The sequence below is a fragment of the Gigantopelta aegis genome, chromosome 6 (genome assembly GCF_016097555.1).
Source record: "Gigantopelta aegis isolate Gae_Host chromosome 6, Gae_host_genome, whole genome shotgun sequence".
Taxonomy (NCBI): domain Eukaryota; kingdom Metazoa; phylum Mollusca; class Gastropoda; order Neomphalida; family Peltospiridae; genus Gigantopelta; species Gigantopelta aegis.
Window position 1 is genome coordinate 50,873,000 of NC_054704.1, and position 21,959 is coordinate 50,894,958.

General features: G+C 39.1%; 1 protein-coding gene across 1 annotated transcript in view; it reads left to right on the forward strand.

The window, feature by feature from the left end:
• LOC121375692 overlaps nt 1-232 on the forward strand; it is a 7,224-nt gene extending 6,992 nt beyond the window's left edge. Inside the window, exon 2 of the mRNA XM_041503276.1 lies at nt 1-232. This exon is cut by the window's left edge and continues 606 nt beyond it. The gene's annotated coding sequence lies outside the window, so the exon portion shown is untranslated.
• The last annotated feature ends 21,727 nt before the right edge of the window (nt 233-21,959 follow it).

A 21,959-nucleotide genomic window follows, 5' to 3' on the forward strand; every position in this document is an offset into this window, starting at 1 on the left:
TCAAAACTATATATATAGACACTTATTTTGTGTTTTTAGGTTGCTTGGTTACATAGATAGGTCATTTTCTGAAATTCCAATGTTTCATCACTACGTTGCCATGGCAACAGCCCTGGTGCTTACCCTCCACCATCAATTTTATGGCAAACAAGCAGATTATGATAGCTGAGGGTCCTGGCTAACTGAAAAACATGGTGACCGAAAATCCCTAAAGGGGGGGGGGGGGGGGGGGGGGGTCTTGGTAGCCCACAGACTATTTGTTTGTTTGTTTGTTTAGGAGAATGAACACTCCAAACTACAAATCGACCCTGCACTTACAGTGTAGAATTTTCAGGATAAAAAATAAAAAAAAAAAAATAAAAAAAGAAGAAGAAAAGAAGCAAGAAGCAAGAAGCATACAAACAAACAAACAAACAAACAAACAAAACAAAACAAAAAAGGGTACCTTACAAAAACAAAATGGCTACAAAAACCCCCACAATAATTTTGAAAATTGAAGAGTAATCGTACTAGTTCTCTTTCCGATTTACAGTTATTATTTAATGATTTATCATTAATCATTAATTTTCTCACCACCTCGCGCCATTTTACATTGTTTAAAAATGTTCTGCTCTCCATTTGAAACACCCAGGAGCGGGCCACTGTTGCACCGTTTTGTGATACATGATATTAAAAAGTCGAACGACAGACTTGTATAGAGGCAGTTGATTATATAACAGTGGACAGGGATAACACACACGTTTATTAAAACTTCAGTTGTGTTTGTATTTTGCATTATGTTATAATAGAGTGAGGTGAGACTGTATCTTTAAACAGACCATGAACACAGTGCATACAATTATAAATCAAAATATACTGACCAACAAGAGAAACGCACGTATGGAAGAAAGAAAGAAATGTTTTATTTAACGACGCACTCAACACATTTATCTAGCCCTAGGGTCACCAGACAGTTTTTTCTAGCACCGTGCAAAAGCTGAATAACCCTGTCCAGTGGGCAAGATGTACTGCGGCCACTAAAATAGACTCGGCCGATATTTTTAGAATTTGTATGCTCCCAAATAACGTTGTAAAAGGCGAAGTGTGATTGGTCAATATTTAAATTATTATTTACAGACGAAATGTTACCTGGACATTGGGGACTACGCAGTGTTGTTAGTTTTAAATCACTGGCAGGATTCTGCAAGTAAGGTTTTGATTGGTGGACATGAGCTCCAGCTGGCTGGTGTTAGATCCACATGTAATAGTGGAGCTAATTTTAATTAGATTGGCAAGATATATATATATATATATATATATATATATATATATATATATATATATATATATGCAAATAGTTTTTGTATTTATAAAGTATGCACTCATTTGAGTACATTGGCCATTGAAGGGTTTTATGGACAGAAACCTGTTTGTTGTTTTACCCTATGCCCTCCGCTTCAAAGCTATTATTTTGTTTTATTATCCTGACTGTAATGGAATGTAAGATATGTTGCAACTTTACATCTCGCGGATAGTATATATTCTGTGTTTAGAATGTAGACTTTTATTGCACTTTTAACATGCATTTGGAATATCGCGTAGTTTTTTGTGTGTGTTTAGTGGTGTGGTTTATTACGTTGCGTTGCATCACTCAGTGTTTCTGTTAAGCTGCACTTGTCAGATGAGCGTCGGTTAGTATGAAACATGATACTGTTTTAAATTTTTAATTTCTTGTATTGACGAAAAGGTTTTTTGTTTGTTTCATGTATAAACTGTTAGTGGGGATCTCACTTTAAAATGGTAATAGTATAGAATGTAGTGTAGGATTTGTTATAAATTGTGGAATGTACTTTGAACTTTGTTAATAAAAATAAGTGCTGTTATCTTCTAAAAATTATATATAAGGTGATAACGTCTTGTAGCGTCCGTCTACTTCTCTTCTGTTTGCCATCTCTCGTCTCTGTGTGTGTGTGTATGTGTGTGTGTGTCTCTCTCTCTCTCTCTCTCTCTCTCTCTCTCTCTCTCTCTCTCTCTCTCTCTCTCTCTCTCTCTCTCTATTTGCCTGTATGTCTATATGTCAATATTTCTCTCTGTGTATCTATCTGTCTGTCTGTCTGTCTGTATGCCTCTATTTGTCTCGCTCTTTGACTGTCTCGGTCTGTCTCTCTGTCTGTCTCTGTCTGTCCCTCTCTGTCTTTGCCTCTCTCTCTCTCTCTCTCTCTCTCTCTCTCTCTCTCTCTCTCTCTCTCTCTCTCTCTCTCTCTCTCTCTCTCTCTCTCTCTCTCCTTCTATATCTTTTTCTATCTCTCCTTCTGTTTCATTCTCCATCTTTCAGACGAAATGTCTGTCTATTTTCTTCTTACTTTTACTTTTGCAAAAACGAGCAGAACGTTCAACAAAATGTTTCGTTGTTTTGCTCTATAATTTGAGAAGGATATACTATCAATAGTCAAGGTCACTTAAACGCAACTTATTTTACGCATTTTAAGACAAGACAATCTTTTCGTGAGACGTAGAAAACAGTCATATGTCACTATACTATGAAGTCTTAATCCGCATTGATTTAAGACCTCTCATTCTAAAGAAAAGCAGCCAAACGTGCAAAAGTGTTTCTAAATGTTTCTAAACGTGATAAAATGCAGTTTTATATTATTTTTATCTGCATTTCTTGTTATTGTCATTCTAGATTGATTACGTTATATCACTTATCAGCAACATCGCGGTATCAGAAACATCGAGAACAGCTGCTAAGCCGATAACAGTGTTACGAAAGAAGCAGTATGGCATATCCACGGCTTTATAGCAAATCTGAAAGGTAAAACCATTAACGTCTTCAACTTCGTGTCTTTTCTCTGTTACAGGCCAAAGAATGTTGTAACGATAGTTGATTTAATCAAAATTGTTGTTGTTGGGGGGGGGTGTTATAATATTTTTTTATAAATGGAGCTGATAACGGGTCAAAGATCTTTTCTACATAATACTGGTTGGAAAAGTTAAAGTTAAAGTTCGTTTTGTTTAACAACACCACTAGAGCATATTGATTTATTAATCATCGGCTATTGGATGTCAAACATTTCATAATTCTGACAGTCTTAGAGAGGAAACCGGTTACATTTTTTTCCATTAGTAGCAAAGGATATTTTATTTGCACCGTCCCACATACAAGATAGTACATACCACGGCCTTTGAAATGACAGTCCTTGTGCCCTGTCTGTGGGCACTGGGCTATTTCTCGCTCCAGCCAGTGCACCACGACTGGTACATCAAAGGCCGTGGTATGTGCTATCCTGTCTATGGGGGTAGTGCATATAAAAGATCCCTTGCTGACAATGGAAAAGAGTAGCCCATGACGTGGTGACAGCGAGTTTCCTCCCTCAATATCTGTGTGGTCTTTAACCATATGTCCGACGCCATATAACCGTAAATAAAATGTGTTGAGTGCGTCGTTAAATAAACAATTTCCTTCTTCTTTTGTGCACTGTCTGGAACGAGACGAGGATCGATCCTAGACCGACCGCGCATAAGGAGATTACTTTACCACTACGGTACGACTCCCCCCTCCCTAATATCATGTCATATTTATGTAAGTATATAAATCGTACTCTCAGAAGATCGGCAGTTAAAATTGAAATTATTCCTGTTTTAAGTAATTTGCTTTCCGAAACTAAACTTCAACACTACATGTAATTATATATATATGATGTGTGTATTGTCTACATTCATAATGTAATATATGTATGTCAACTGTATCAAAATAAAGAAAAAAATTCAAAATTGTTCTCAGCTGTATACAGTCAAACCTGCACAAACGGCCACGTTTTAAACACACATATTCTATTTCCATCAACTACAGACAGACAAATTATTTATATGTCACCTTGTGTATAGATTTTAAAAAAACACACATAATAATATTCAACAATAATAATGTAATAATAATGCATCAATAAAAGTACACAAGCCACTTCTGTGGAGTTATAAGAGACTTTATAACTATTCAAAGACTATTAGATATATATTTTTTAAAGTTTTAAATTTACAAGAAATAAAATTAAAAACATAATTTAATATGTATATGTCTACATGTATAAAAAAAAATAAAAATATTTGGCGACGTAATTAATTAAGATGGTAATTTTTGGTCGTAATTTTAACAATATTCTGGAGACTTAAAAATATTTGGCGACGTAATTAATTAAGATGGTAATTTTTGGTCGTAATTTTAACAATATTCTGGAGACTTAAAAATATTTGGCGACGTAATTAATTAAGATGGTAATTTTTGGTCGTAATTTTAACAATATTCTGGAGACTTAAAAATATTTGGCGACGTAATTAATTAAGATGGTAATTTTTGGTCGTAATTTTAACAATATTCTGGAGACTTAAAAATATTTGGCGACGTAATTAATTAAGATGGTAATTTTTGGTCGTAATTTTAACAATATTCTGGAGACTTAAAAGTTTCTTTATCTGAAAGGTTATTAACGTTTCCTACAGAAGCTACTACATTTTAAACAAACTTTGCTACACCATAAAGAGGACAGTGAATAATGGATGAATGAATGAATGAATGTTTAACGACACCCCAGCACGAAAAATACATCAGCTATTGGGTGTCAAACTATGGTAATGCAAATAAATAAAGTGATGATCAACATCAATATAAAAATTCAAGACTTAAACAAAAACAGTGTAAAGAACTGTGCAAAAACACAAATATCACAGAATTTTACGGACACTGAATTTTACTCAAAACTTAAATTTTGTGCTGTATTGGCCATTCTCAAAGAGAATGTTACACCCCTGCACCACGGTGAGGTTACAGCACACGCAGGGGAGGACAGTGAATAAGAAAATTTTCTTCAAACACTACATAATTACAATATTTTTTGCACTTAGCTATTTTAATGGACCGTAAAACACTGTAACACAGGGGGGTTGTTTTTGTCGTATATTTATCTTTGCAAATCCGGTGTGGTTTTGTGTGGTTTTGTTTTTATGATCCTATGACCGTCATTTCTGGGGGCGAGATTTAGCTCAGTCGGTTGAGCGCTTGCCTGAGATTCTTGCGTCGCAGGATCGAACCACCTCAGTGAATCCGTTCAACTCATTGGGTTCTTTCTCGTTCCAACCAGTGCACCACAACTGGACAAAGGTCGTGGTATGTGCTTTCCTGTCTCTAGGAAAGTGCATATAAAAGACTCCTTGCTGCATTAGGAAAATGTAGCGGGTTTCCTCTAATGACTACGAGTCAGAATTACCAAATGTTTGACATCCAGTACCCGATGATTAATTAATCAAAGTGCTCTAGTGGTGTCGTTAAACACAACAAACGTCATTTCTGGAAATAGTTACAGCAGCGCGAGTTGTTTCGTCAGTATTGTTTTAAAAAATTCAGTACAAATGATGAAGTTGTCCAACATGTGATGAGTTTATTTCGTCTTGAGACGTCTGTCTAATCTCTGCACGCAAAGGAACTGGTATACAAACTCCCGTACTTAGACGGGGGTTGCGGTGTAGGGCAAAATAAATCTTCTTCGACAATGTAAAAACAGAAGATCTTTTAAAAATTTAAAAGTGACCCGTTGGTTTAGCTGGAGAATATACCACATAAGTATATTATTACCTGGGTTTTTTTTCTTTTCTTTCTTTCTTTCTTTTTTCTTTCTTTCTTTCTTTCGTTTTTTTCTTTCTTTCTTTCTTTCTTTACTGCCCGCGCACTAATATTTTAGTTTTGATACGGACATGGCAGCCAAATCAAAATTCATAGACGACAATGTTAATGTATTTGACTAAAACTGTTACATCATAGCACATGCATCACATTAACATATTATACACTATAGATTAAAAATTACTTTAACGCTAAAACAAAATGGGAGTACTGCTCGTTTCAATTTCGCACACCCCACACCCCACACCCCACACCCGATTTATTAAGTACACTGATACTAATTTAAATAAAATTAAATAGAATTACTGACCAGATTTTAAAAAACCCCACCTTTATAACTGTTACAAGTCCTGTCACGTATCAATTCAATGAAAAAAGAAAGAAGTGTTTTATTTAACGACGCACTCAACACATTTTGTTTACGGTTATATGGCGTCAGACATATGGTTAAGGACCACACAGATTTTGAGAAGAAACCCGCTGTCGCCACTACATGGGCTACTCTTCCGATTAGCGGCAAGGGATCTTTTATCTGTGCTTCCCACAGGCAGGATAGCACAAACCATGGCCTTTGTTGAACCAGTTATGGATCACTGGTCGGTGCAAGTGGTTTACACCTACCCATTGAGCCTTGCGGAGCACTCACTCAGGGTTTGGAGTCGGTATCTGGATTAAAAATTCCATGCGTCGACTGGGATCCGAACCCAGTACCTACCAGCCTGTAGACCGATGGCTTGCCACGACGCCACCGAGGCCGGTCGCATCAATGAAAGACACAACAATATTAAATGTTCCAAAGTCTTGTCAGAGACCTCGCTTGATGCGCAGCTGGTTTGGGATCGATCCCCGTCGGTGGGCCTACTGGGTTATTTCTTGTTCCAGCCAGTGCATCATGAATGCTATATCAAAGACCGTGGTATGTGCTGTCCTGCCTGTGGGATGGTGCATATAAAAGATCCCTTTAAAAGATGCTGAATTAGGAAAAATGTAGCGGGTTTCCTCTGATAACTACGAGTTAGAATTACCAAATGTTTGACATCCAACAGCTGATGATTAATTAATCAATGTGCTCTATTGGGGTCGTTAAACAAAACAAACAAACTTGATATTCTTCCACCGGCCTCGGTGGTGTCGTGGTTAGGCCATCGAACATAAAGCTGATAGGTACTGGATTCGCAGCCAGGTACCTGCTCCCACCCACTGTCTTGGACAGACAGCCCAGATAGCTGAGGTGTGTTCCCGGGACAGCGTGCTTGAGCCTTAATTGAATATCACGAAAATAAGTTGTAATGAATGAATGATAGTTTATTCTTTATTGTCTAGTGAAATACATATTTATTTCTTCACGTCTATGGGTGTATTTCGTCATTTCTTGAAACACTTTGTGTTAAATGACGAAGCTATATTACGGTATTTTCAGAAAACAACAAGGTCCTAGGTGGCCACAGACCACAATTAATTACGCTATATGTTTCTATATAGCGTTAGTATCTATAACATTTTTTATTAATATCAACAGGCCCATGTCTGTACGTTTGCCTGCCTGGGCGAAACATACCCTGAAAAGGACAACCCCTGTTGTCCAGCTCTTTCTCCCAGGATATTGGTTTACACAAACACACCCACTAAACCTGGCCGGAGTACACCCATTTTACATAAAAAGCACTACTTTTTCATGATACCAGAAACAAGTCTTCCAAGTCAACAAGTTACGCATGTTTACAAACTACACGATCTCTCTTGTCAACTTCAGTCAAATCGTTGCCACTCCAAAGCTGTTTGCCATGAAATAATCACAGTCGAACAGCAGACTACTTATGCAGACAAATTTCCGGACAACCAATTGGGAAGATAACTATGATCTGTGGCCAGGGCACGTCGGCAATAGGGCCTCAGACCACAATTAATTTCACTTTGTTTTCTCATGTAGCCCAGTGGCTGTAGCACTTTTATTAATTTCACCAGGCCATTAGCATTTCACAGGAAACATTACCTGCCTGGGCCCAATGAACACTCAAAAGGACGACCTCTGTTGTCCAGCTCTTTTCCGCGTTATATCAATGTAAACAAACACATGTGGGCTAAGGGACCGAATCACACCCATTTCTGTGCATTTTACAAACAAATTGCATGACTTCAAGGAGCTCTGGGGGACAGTATGCAGTATCTAATGTAAACCAAGTGCACATATTCACTAACTGCACCCTCTTACCTGTCAAACCCAGTGTAACAATCCAGTATACAAAGCAGCTCCCCAGCCATTAAATTAATGGCTGGGGAGCTGCTTTGTATACTGGATTAATGATTAATCACATAACAAAAAAACTATATTTTCTCGCATTCGTTTCCGTGTTTTTGACAACCAAATGGGTGGATAACTCTAGCCTGATACCATAGAGGCCAAGTTGTGCTACAATGGATTCCTGACTACTGTGATATTGTAGGAAACGAGAATGCAGAGAGGTTGGCAAAAGTGGGTACTGCAGAGGACAGAGGCTAACTGGGTAACATATTATAAATAGAAAATAATACATCAGTGGCCGTTAAATACCATTTATATCTCACAACGAGTTGCTTTAAAATATATCTAACGAGCGAAAGAGAATTTGATAGGGGAGAGTTGCCGGGATTGGACCCCTTAAGAAAGAATGGTTGTGCAAGTTAGACAAATAGAGCAATCAGCAGGAAAGTAGTTCCTTCAATGTTGTTGGGGCATACAATACGCATTGATGCAACATATTTTGTAGAAAGTTTAATTATTCCAGGTAAATTTTAAAAACAAATTTAAACCCAAAATGGTCCAATCGTGGATTCTACTACCACGATTGGACCACTTTGGAGTTTTAAAAAAAATCAAATGCCTTCAATTAAACCAGAACCCAGCACATACATTGTCAAAAAACATTGCTAGAAAATCAAACTGGACAGTATGAAGAGTTCAAATAAAAAATTTAATGCTAAAACGAAAGTGGTCCGATCGTGGAATCTGCTACAGTAACTAAAATTGGGCATGAACCTCTCTTGGGTTTGCAAAATATCAGTTCCTTCTTTTGGATAATTAGACACAGTACGGACTATGGCTACTTGCAAAAAAGAAAGAAATAGCTTTATTAAAATATAATTCGCTCATGAATCACAATAGAATCCTCGATTGGACCACCGATTCCTCGATTGGATCACGCAGAAAGGTCCTTTTTGACGTTTGTTTTACTCATAAACGTGCTTAAAATTTCATTTTTGATGCATAAATTAACTGGTATCATATTTGGCGGTTGGCACGATCACCAAAATACCAGGTCAAAACATTATGGTCCAATTGAGGTCTTACACCTACCCATTGAGCCCTTAAGAACTCGCTCTGGGTTGGAGCCGGTACCGGGCTGCGAACCCTGTACCTACCAGCCTGTAGTCCGATGGCTTAACCACTGCTTCACCGAGGCCGGTAGGCCACTACACCCTCTTCTTTTTGACTAACTACTAACCAACTAACAGCTAACAGCTAACCCGGTGTCCTAGACAGACAGCCCAGATAGTTGAGGTGTGTGCCCAGGACAGCGTGCTTGAACCTTAATTGGATATAAGCACGAAAATAAGTTAATGAGTGAGCTGGTCTTTGGATGGTCTGTGTAATGCTTGGCGTACACGTACCGAATACCGCCGACTCGACTGTCGCGACTCGCCTCGGTGATGTCGTGGTTAAGCCGTCGGACACAAGGCTGGTAGGTACAGCGTTCGCAGCCAGGTACCGGCTCCCACCCAGAGCGAGTTTTAACGACTCAGTGGGTAGTATGACCACTACACCCTCTTCTCTTTCACTAACCACTAACCCATAATTGTTGAGGCGTGTGCCCAGTACAATGTGCTTGAACCTTAATTGAATATAAGCACGAAAATAAGTTAAAATCAAATGAAATGACTGTCTAGTCTAAGTCACTATAATCATATCAGTTTGGGTATTTCATGAGTTTTAGAAGACCGTCTTCTTCTTTTCGTTTTTCTCATTCCAACCAGTGCACCACAGCTGGACAAATGCCGTGGTATGTGCTTTCCTGTCTGTGGGGAAAGTGTATATAAAAGATCCCTTGCTGCATTACAAAATGTAGCGGGTTTTCTCGAATGACTATGTGTCAAAATTACCAAATGTTTGACATCAAATTAATGAATGGTGTCGCTAAACAAAACAAACATTTTGCTTTTCGTATTGTTGTTCTTCTTCTTCTTGTTCTTTATCATCATCTTCTTCTTGTCTTTCTTTTCCCACCCAGTAACCTGTTTTTGTTCGTCATGTTTTCTTTTTCAGTACGGCGTTTTATCTTTCAATAACAGACTATAATCCCTGGCTCATCGGATTCACATCCTATCTATCTACAGTATAAATAACCATGACGAATGACCACATGTGCACTGCGTGTCATTTCCTTGACTTATTGAAGGATACTTAATAATACCATCTACATGCTTCGAGAAACTGCGGGTGATTACATACAATTGTGATCCTACGATCCACCACACCGAGAGCCGTAACTAGAATAAAATAACTATTAGTCACCAAAAAGACAGATACAGGATACAGTTCTATAAGTGGTAAATTTAAGTTTATGTGCAAAACTAGGCGGATAAATCTACGAAGATAAATACCAAATACCTGTAAACGTAAAATTACGATGTGTAAAATTATGAATGTGTAAAATTATTCCTTCTTGAAAGCAAAAAACTACTAGTAGGTTTTCTATCCGAGCAAAAAAACTACTAGTAAGTTTTCTGTCTGGTGTTTCACCTACTGGTTTTATGTTTAGTTTTCTCCTTGACGATGTCAACATTTAGTTGACGAAACATTGAGATTTTAAACTTGTGGTTTTAAACAGAGACATTACTTTTATTACATATATAGACTGGACACGGGATAGACGTGCCTGAACCATGTGTGGATAGAGCCACGTTAATAAAATTACTCAACTCATTCAAGTTTTCAAGAGAAATACTACAAACTGTCTTAATAGGACCGGATAACTTTCATCTCTTTCTCTCTCTCTCTCTCTCTCTCTCTCTCTCTCTCTCTCTCTCTCTCTCTCTCTCTCTCTCTCTCTCTCTCTCTCTCTCTCATTATATCTTTCTCTCTCTGTCTTTGTCTCTATCTCTTTAACTCTATCTCACCTTCTGATTGATCTTTATCTCTTTGCCGGACTGTTTGTGTCCATTTTCTTAATATTACTTTTAATCATTGAAAAGCGAATAAAATAAAAAAAATTAAAAGATGTATGTTTAGCTACCTAATTTGAGATAGATTTACTATATCACAACGCGCAGCCAATGTCAACTTATTTTACTAATTTTAAGAAAATACAACCACTTTGTGAGACGTAAAAGGCGATTATTTGTGACAACACTGTTGCGTCTTTCTCGTGGTAAGTGCTTTCCTGTCTGTGGGGTGGTGCATATAAACGATCCCTACCTACTAATGGAAAAATGTAGCGGGTTTCGTCTCTAAGACTATATGTCAGAAATACTAGATGTTTGACATCCAAAAGCCAATGATAATCAATGTGCTATACTTTTAATCCACTGTGATTTAAGACGACTGTTTCTCTGAAGAGAGGGGCGTAACGTAGCCCAGTGGTAAGGCGCTCGCTCGATGCGTGGTCGGTGTGGAACTGATCCGCGTCGGTGGGCCTATTGAGCTAGTTCTCGTTCCAGCCAGTGCACCACGACTGGTATATCAAAGGCCGTAGTATGTACTACCATGTTTGTGGGATGGTGCATATAAAAGATCCCTTGTTGTTAATCGAAAAGAGTAGCCTATGAAGTGGCAACAGCGGGTTGCCTCTCTCAATATGTGTGTGGTCCTTAACCATATGTCTGACGTCATATAACCGTAAATAAAATGTGTTGAGTGCGTCGTTAAGTAAAACATTTTCCTTCCCATTTCCTTTAACCATGTCTGACGTCATATAACCGTAAATAAAGTGTGTTGAGTGCATGTTAAATAAAACATTTCTTTCTTTCTTTCGTTTCTAAAGTTAAGCAACCAAACGTAGAAAAGGTCTTTCTAAACGTTAAAAAAAAATCTTTGGAAAAGCAGTCAAACGTCAACAACCGTTCACGTTGTTTTTCTTATATTTCGTATCATTGTCGTTCTAGATTTGTTCCTTACATAAAAAAAAAAAACAATCTACGAGATATCGTAAACTATGGTGTAGGGCTCCATCTGCAAGAGAAACAGTGTTGCATGTCCATAGGTTTAAATAGAAAATCTAATCTAGACGTTGCACGTTTACAGGTATTTGGTATTCATTTCACGTATATATTACAACAATATGGACGATTGGTTACGGTGAGGACAAAACAAAAGTGATGTATATGTATATGTATAGGTATGTATATGTATATATGTATATTGTCACGGGGATCCTATAATACCCGTAACTGAATAAAACACGATTATCCAAATATCTCTTCTAACTGTAGATCTCTCTGTATCGGGCAGTCTAATACCCGAGTGGCTCAGCTCTAGGTATGATCAGAAATAAGATCTTATATAAATATATATATATATATGTAGCACGTTTAGTTCACTAGAAAACACAACAAAACACAATACACTTTGAAATCTGTATTAATACTACGCTGACAAATGTACTTGCCGCAGTAGTTAATTAACAACAACAATATAATAACAACCCAGAGCTAATGACTTAATTAGTTAATCTCTAGGTGTCTAGTTTACACAATATTCTAATCACTTCACCGTGATACAACACCCACACGTGTTATAATTGAGAAACGCTGCCAGGGGAACTTAATTAATAAAGGAATTACAACTCTATTCCTAACTGGTTAATTTTTAATTAACCCTAAAATACTCATTCAGTAACCTTGAAATACAGAATTAATACTGGTACATATCACAATAAAGACAATAACCTATAGTTTACCTAGGTCCTCTAGGATGACCGGCTAAGCTTTATCTTACCAAATACTCGTATAAAATATTAGAACAGTGAAGCCTATAATTTACTTCGTCAGATTACCGGAGACACTGTCTAAAGAATATTGGTATAATACAGTATTAAAATATTTAAAGTCACATCAATCACATCAAGGTTATACAACAGAGCAGAAAAATATATTTACCACGTCCGGACTGAACTTGTATAGATCGTCCAGTGGACGACGTCCGTTCCCCTGGATACTTCCATTGTTTCTCCTCGATATATCTAAAATCCTATCTATTTATTCAAAAAATCTCAGAGACAGCGAATATCGCCTGGGGGCACAACACGGACCCTCACCTATCATGTGATATTTCCACAACTCCCAGAGTCGGTATTTCCTCTTAGATGGCCAGACTTTACTGTCGCCTAGTTCGCCAGAAACCACGGTCGTAAAACCGCACTATCGGAGGTATTACGTAACTACTGGCCACATGGCCTCCACACCTGGTCTGGGTGTGTATTAGGGGGTACGGTCGCGCGGAGGTATTACGTAACCAAGCTGCACACGGCCCTCTAAAACAATTAACATCGCCACAGGCGAAAAGATAAGAGCATGTTCCGTCACATATATGTATATGTATGTGTATGTGTATATGTATATGTATATATATATATATATATATATATATATATATATATATATATATATATATATATATATATATATATATATATATACAGTCGAACTTCGTTAACTCGAAGTTGAAGGGGACGACGAAATAGTTCGACTTTCAGTGAGTTCGAGTTTTTGAAATTCGTACAGCAGACCCCAAAGTGAAACTGAATTGCAGTATTATCATTTCGTTGATATCGGAAAACACGTTTTCTGCTCCATCCCTGTCCCCAACACACAGATGTTAGCACATTCCTTCTGTGTATATGATAAAACTAAGTAAATATTAACAGAAACGAGATAAATCTGATCAGTTTGACGTACATCTCTATGTACTTTTATTGTATTTATTAATAAATTAAAATACTGGATGTCGATTAGCACTAAGTACGTTTGTTTACCAAATAAAAAATACACAATATAAATAGCAAAATTATTGTAAATCACAAAAATCATTTGTATGTATGTATATCCACCTGTGTATTACCTGTATAAATGTATAAATATATCTGAAAAACATGCATATTACACACGTCTCGATGTCTTTTACCGTTAATTTTCTCTTCACACCCTTTCTTTCTGTCTCCAATCTGGCTATCCCCCCATTTCTGGGCCCTTCGCCAGATTGCTTGGATGACAAGAAAGCGTGACTATTAACCGATCTGGCTATCCCCCCGTTGCCGGGTCCTTCTCCAGATTGCTCGATCTCTGATGTATCAGTTTCTAACATAACTAAATGACTAGCGGGCAACGGGCAACTCTATTAACGTGCCCCTATCCACTAGGGTTCAGGCACGCCCGCCCCGGATCTAGCCTCTGACATCGCCAGCGACCTCCGACCACTAGTAATGAATCATTTTGCATTCACACTTAAATAGCAAATAACAAATTTGACATGATTCACTCGTTTATGAGAAGAAAAAAAAAAGCGTTAATTGTTATTACAACAGTTCTTTGAAGATTACAAGACTATCCGTACTTTGTGTACAAACACCGACAACCAAATGCAGGCATGTAGGATCATTTCGTTCCGCATAGTCGGCGATCTATTATTCTGTAATTACCGCGTGTATCATCGATAGCAGAGACCAGTCGGGACATATATATATATATATATATATATATATATATATATATATGTATATATATATATATATATAGATAGATAGATAGATAGATAGATAGATAGATAGATAAATCGAACTGTATTAATAAACGTGATACTGTTTGTAATTATAACAATATTTCTTTAGTCGTAAATTACTACTAGTGAGTTTTCTGTCTGGTGTTTCACTGTGTTTATTCTACTGGTTTTAAATGCTGAGCTCCTGTTTTTATGTTTAGTTTTCTCCTGCCGATGTCAACATTTAGTTGACGAAACGTTGAGATTTTAAACTTGTGGTTTAAAACAGAGACATTAGTTGTATTACATATACAGACTGGACATGGGATAGACGTGCCTGAACCATGTGCGGATAGAGCCACGTTAATACAGTTACTCATCTCATTCAAGTTTTCAAGAGAAATACCACAAACTGTTTTAATAGGACCGGATAACTTTCATCTCTCTCTCTCTCTCTCTCTCTCTCTCTCTCTCTCTCTCTCTCTCTCTCTCTCTCTCTCTCTCTCTCTCTCTCTCTCTCTCTCTCTCTCTCTCTCTCTCTCTCTCTCTCTCTCTCTCTCTCTCTCTCTCTCTCTCTCTCTCTCTCTCTCTCTCTCTCTCTCAATCTCTCTCTCTATCACTCTCGGTTTCTATCTCTATCTCTCTCTCTCTCTCTCTCTCTCTCTCTCTCTCTCTCTCTCTCTCTCTCTCTCTCTCTCTCTCTCTCTCTCTCTCTCGGTCTCTTTCTCTATCACTCTCGGTCTCTATCTCTATCTCTGTCTGTCTCTGTCTCTCTCTCTGTCTCTGTCTCTATTTCTCTCTCTCTCTCTCTCTCTCTCTCTCTCTCTCTCTCTCTCTCTCTCTCTCTCTCTCTCTCTCTCTCTCTCTCTCTCTCTCTCTCTCTCTCTCTCTCTCTCTCTCTCTGATGTTCGCCCGTCCATATCAAACAACTTTACTTTGGAGAAATGCAACAACCACAGGCACGTTACTTGGGTGTTATATGGAAATGAGGATGAAAGTGGAGATCCTAAGCTCCGTTAAGACAGGTGGGGAATAAATAACTAACTTGATACACACGCCAGAGGTGATATGACACAAGGACAAGGGCAATGGGGAGCAATATTATCGCCTTCTTTTTCAAAGGGAAAGAGTTATGTTACATAGATTATGCGTTGTCATGGGCAAGGGAGGACAAAAGAGAAAAGAAACATTATGCGGATGTGCTTCTTTTATGGGTTGGATATACTTCGGTGGCAGAGAGCTTGCTTCAGGTGCGATAGGACCACGTCGATTCAATGCAGTATTATAGCTTCCACGACTAGTATATCTGAGACCGTTTAAGGCTAATATAGACTGGATACGGCGCGTGCGTGCGGTCAACGAAAAACGGTCAGAGCGTCTAGACTGGATGCGTGCATCTACAAAACGCATGCGGCCAGCCGCAATGAACTAATCGTATATGGTCGTATATATATATATGCTCAAAACGCAAGCCGAAGACACATCAGAAGCAACAGTCGGGCCGTACTAAGGATTTTTCTTTATAGAGGAAATGGCACAATTACCCTAACGTGAGCAAGAAATTATGCAGGTGGGTTTTTATCTTGACTGTGGTAAGCGACGTTTTTAGAGGTGATGAGGGAATGCACCTTTGAAAAAAATAATTGGAGCGGGAGGGGGGGGGGAGGGGGGAGGGGGGGTGTCAACACACCCGCCCCGATTACCATGATATGTTACACATCTAACACCCGTAATAAAAAATGTGTTGGAGTGTGTCCCCTTCTTTATAAATAAAGGTTTGTGTGTGTTGTTTACGTTTAGGTGGGAGAACGTCATTGCTATAGCATGACACTGTATGGTATAATACTAGATTCATATAACACTTTTCTATACTGGAGAACAAGGTGGCAAGGGCAATTCCCCTCACCGAATAAAATGGGGGATGCCCTTTTCATGCAGCTAAAGAAAAGTTAAGATTTGCTTCGTTTAACGACACTACTAGAGCACATTGATTTATTAATCATCGGCTAAACCCGGTACATTGTTCTATTTGTAGCAAGATATCTTTAATATGCACCATCCCGCAGACAGGACATCACATACCATGGCCTTTGATATTCCAGTCATAGTGCATTGGCTATAACGGGAAATAGCATAGTGATCCCACACAATGGGTGTTGTGATCTAATTCTTTTCACAACCATCAAGCTGGGTATTTTTAATAAGGGTTCACCTGGAGCAATCGTTTAAATAAAAGGGCGGGACGTAGCTCAGTGACAAAGATTTCGCACGATGCGCGATTGATCTAGGATCGGTCTCCACCGATGGCTTATTTGAGCTATTTCTCGTTTCAGCCAGTGCTCCACAATGGCCGTGGTATATATATATACTAAAGTACTAATCAAAATTATACCCAGGTGATTTTCCAGTCTTATATATACTCTTCAAAAAAAGAAACGCAAAAGGGTACAAATGGGTTATAACTCCGATTTTATGTTTCCTACCGGTTCATGCTTTGTGAATATAAGGTCATTGCATGTCCCAAACACATTCCCACGGTTACATTCGATAAAACGCAGCTACTGTACAATAAAGTTCCAAAATGTGAATATTCGCAAAAACGCAGCCACGTGCAAACCATGTCACCACTGCACGTGCGTTGTCTGCACGTGCAACATGAACACCGACAGTATTAAAGTGCAGGGTGTTCGCTTGCCTGGCCTCTGTATCTGGCCGACAGTTGACAATCCAGGACATGCCACGTCTCAGTGAACCGCAGAGAAACAATGCCATCGGCCGACTAGACGCAGGCGAATCCAGAACGGCCGTTGCCAGGGCATTCCATGTGTCCCCAAGCACCATCTCCAGACTGTGGGACCGTTACCAGCAACATGGATCAACACGTGACCTCCCTAGATCCGGTCGACCACGGGTCACTACCCCCGGGCAGGACCGCTACATCCGGGTACGCCACCTTCGGGAACGATTGACTACTGCCACCTCCACAGCCGCAGCAATACCAGGTTTGCGCAGGATATCCGACCAGACCGTACGGAACCGCCTACGTGAGGTAGGAATTCGTGCCAGACGTCCAGTTCGAGGTGTCATCTTAACACCACAACACCGTCGACTCCGACTGCAGTGGTGCCAGATTCATCGACAATGGCCTCAACTGCGATGGAGACAGGTGTGGTTCAGTGACGAGTCCCGATTTCTGCTCCGACGTCATGATGGAAGATGTCGCGTGTATAGGCGTCGTGGTGAACGTTATGCGGCAAACTGCGTGCAGGAAGTGGACAGATTCGGCGGGGGTAGTGTCATGGTGTGGGCAGCTATCTCACACACTGGCAGAACTGACCTGGTCCACGTGCAGGGCAACCTGAATGCACAGGGCTACATTGACCAGATCCTCCGGCCACACATCGTTCCAGTTATGGCCAATGTCAACGCAGTGTTCCAACATGACAACGCCAGGCCTCACACAGCACGTCTCACAACGGCTTTCCTACAGAACAACAACATTAATGTCCTTCCTTGGCCATCGAAATCACCGGATTTGAACCCAACTGAGCATCTATGGGACGAGTTGGACCGACGCCTCCGACAGCGACAACCACAGCCCCAGACCCTGCCCGAGCTGGCAGCAGCCTTGCAGGCCGAGTGGGCCACCATCCCCCGGGACGTCATCCGTACTCTGGTTGCTTCAATGGGTAGGCGGTGCCAGGCAGTTGTCAACACACGCGGAGGCCACACCCGGTATTGACTCCAGATGACCTTGACCTTGGTGGTGTGTCCTATCACTTACTCACAATGGACTAGAGTGAATTGTGAACAATCCTGCAACATTTGGTAATTATCGGACTCACCATTCAATAATTAAATCAATTCTCCAAATGTTACGACAATGTGGTTTTGCGTTTCTTCTTTTGAAGAGTATATTAGTTATGAAAATCGCTGGAATAAAAACCATAAAAATGTGTCAGTATTATCATGACCTGTTATGGTATTCAAACAACCGGTACCTAAAATGACAATAAATGACCTCTTATAGATAGAAATATGATATTCATTTACAATTTTACAACATATGTAATATGAAACAGACTATAACACCAAGTTTGATATTGAACACACCTGAGACCACCTCTCTGCTTAGCTTAGTACTTGTGATTTCACCTGTCAAGTGTAATCAACATAACTAATATACAAGACTGAAAAATCACTTGGGTATAATTTTGATTAGTACTTTAGTACTCTTCTGTCTGTGAGCTAGTTCCTTGCTAGTAATCGAAAAAGAGTAGTCCACGGCGTGGCGACAGCGAATGCCCTTTCTCGTTATCCGTGTGGTCCTTAATAATATGTCCAACACTATTTAACAGTATTTAAAAATGTGTTGATTGTGTTATATAAAAAAGAAGAAAAAAAAAAAGAAAGAAAAAAAGCCATATCCTTTTTTCTTTTTGACAAAACACATGTTTTGTTAAAATATTTTCACAGTTGTGAGAATTAACCAGATGTTAAACTCTTGAACGGAAGTGACGACTATAAGAAATGCTTGATCTTAAAGTAAGACTCGACATCATTTTTTGTGTGTGACTATTTGTCATTTGGTATTCATTTGAACATGGCATGCATGCATCTTATACATGTTATCATGGCTTACGACAACCATAAATGCTTTCATGCATATATACTGAACAAAAAAAGAAACTTCCGATTTGTACATATAGTATTTTTTGTGTTAAAGAATTCATTGTGTAATAAAATTATATAGATAGTATTAGCCTTGAGCTGTATTATCAGGATTCGTGAATTTTATCGATTATTTTTGCACTGTTAATTGTCGACAACGTGAAATTCAATTTGCACGTGCATGCATGGTTCGACATGTCCCGTGTAGTATTCGCTCAATTTGTTTTACTTGTCTTACTGACATTGTTGTCAAGTGAACGAAAACGCTTCAAAATTTGTAAAAAACATTAACGTTTTTTACATTGTAGCATTTTTAGTATGCCAAGAATACCCAATAATTTACGCGAACGGGCGATTGGCATGCTTGATGCTGGTATGTCGACATAAGACGTTGCAAGGCATGTTGGGAGTTCTAGTCTAGCAATACGAAATCTTCGCGTAAGATTTCGAACGACAGGAAGCACCAACGACTTGCCACGTCGTGGACGTCCGCGTGTTACAACGCGTGGTCAAGACCGCTATATCATGAACACGCATTTGCGCAATCGATTCCAAACTGCCACTGCTACTGCTGCTAACACACCTGGGCTTCATAATAACCGAATCAGTGGGCAAACTGTTCGTAATCGTCTGCGGGAGAACGGTTTACATGCACGACGTCCTTACGTCGGATGCGTTTTAACGCAACGTCATCGTCTAAATCGTCTTAATTGGGCACGTGTACACACTTGTGGATACGGCGACGCTGGAATACCGTTCTTTTTTTGGATGAATCCAGATTTTCTTTACAACGTGGTGATGGCAGGGTGCGCGTCTACCGTAGGAGAAATGAACGCTATGCTGACTGTTGTGTTCTTGAACGAGATCGTTTCGGGGGTGGGGGTTCTGTAATGGTCTGGGCAGCCATTGCCCATGGTTATCGTTCACCACTAGTCGTCATTGATGGCAATTTAAATGCTCAACGTTACCGCGATGACATTCTCGCTCATCACGTCATTCCTCTGTTCCATAACAACGCCAACATCTCGATTTTTCAGCATGATAATGCCACCTCTTATACAGCTAGAGACACTGTAAATTTTCTTAGGACAAATAACATTGATTTCATTGATGACTGGCCCGCTAAAAGTCCTGATCTCAACCCCATCGAACATGTCTGGGATAGTCTGGACAGACGATTGAGGCGTCGTCCCAACCCACCCGCTAACGTCAACGAACTTCGTCAAGCGCTCATTCAGGAATGGAACAATATTCCACAGGCAGAAATCAACACTTTAGTCAATTCTATGCGCCTGCGATGCACTGCAGTGGTCAATTCAAGAGGTGGTCATACCCGTTATTAAGTGGGTGGGTTTTTTTTAACCCCTACCACACTTGGTCAAAGTTTCTCCCAGTTTCTGTTAACCTATGGCCATGATTTTTACACCAAACGATGCACCATGGAACACTCTTTAAACGCATATAAAACAATTATTTCCCCGGTTTGTTTTCATCAAGTTATGTTCAAGCAAAGTTAGCGGAAGTTTCTTATTTTGTTCAGTATATGTGTTTATGACCAGAAAACATTGTTAGCATCATCGTATGTTTCTGTTTAGATTCACACCAAGGAACAAATATCTAATGTTGCGCGAAATCACATAAAGATATTCAACAATGGTTTTATTGCGTGTTGTTTTCGTTTGAAATTTTTATAATCTTTTTTTTAAATATTATTGTTCCGGGTTGGGGTTTGTTTTGGTGTGTGTGTGTGTGTGTGTGTGTGTGTGTGTGTGTGTGTGTACGTACGTGCGTGCGTGTGTGTGTGTGTGTGTGCGTTATGTGTATAGTTTAATAGTGGGTGTATAAGCCGTTTTAAAGCGCTAATATCGTATATACTTTAAAGGCGCATACCCTAGTTTGAGCCCGTGAAAATGAACTCTACGTTTATTAGTTAATCTACAAACCTACAAACACACATTTGGATACGATTATAACAGAGAGAAGCTAGTCTGTGATGTTTAAATGGGGAGATACAGTCTAAAAATAACTAGAGCTTGTCTCGATAAGCATAATATCTTAGACGAACGTGCGTTTTTAAAATGATGGAAAATGCATTTTGGGGTGTATGAAAGTTAATATTCTAAATAATAAAATGTAAGTACTTCTAACTTAAATTATTAAAAACGGCTCCAATAATGAAAAATACGTCGTAGTGTTTAAAAACTAGGTTCTGTGACTTTAATATGTAAGCATTTAAAATGGAACATTATTTAATCATTATTTAATCGTGGCGCTCTAGTTTTCGCTTTATTTTGGCTGCTGTCTGTAATCTATGCCACATCACTCCTAAATGCATCATTAACCAAATTAAAGTTTCAAAAACAGTTGATCATATTTGTTGTTAGTGAAAGCGTACAATTTTATTAAAACTTAGTTGCGTTTATAGAGTTTTGCAATATTTGTAAATGATGCTATGGGAGGCGGCAGTTTTCAGCTTTAAAGTTTAAGTACGTTAGGTTCAGGTTGCCCATGTAAGCTATTAAGTATTATTAAATTCCACGCATATTTTAATAAGCACAAGAGAAGAAATTCATGTTAATGCTGCGGTTACTGCTTCTGTTACTGCTGTTAAGAGGCGGAACCAAGGGGGTGGACTCGACCGACCCTCCCCCCTTAATAGTATCTTTTTTCTGGATTTTGTGTTTTTCACGAGTTGGTCCATGTAACATTTTCCCCTTAGTCTCTCTCCCCACACAGATATGTCCAGGATCCGCCCCTGCTGCTGTTGTTACGGCTGCTGTGAATGCTACTTGTGTCTTAATGCAATAAGGGCAGGATTTATCGCATAAGGTGCTTGCGTCGCAGGATCGAACCACCTCGGTGGATCCATTCAGCTAATTTGGTTTTGACCCGTTCCAGCCAGTG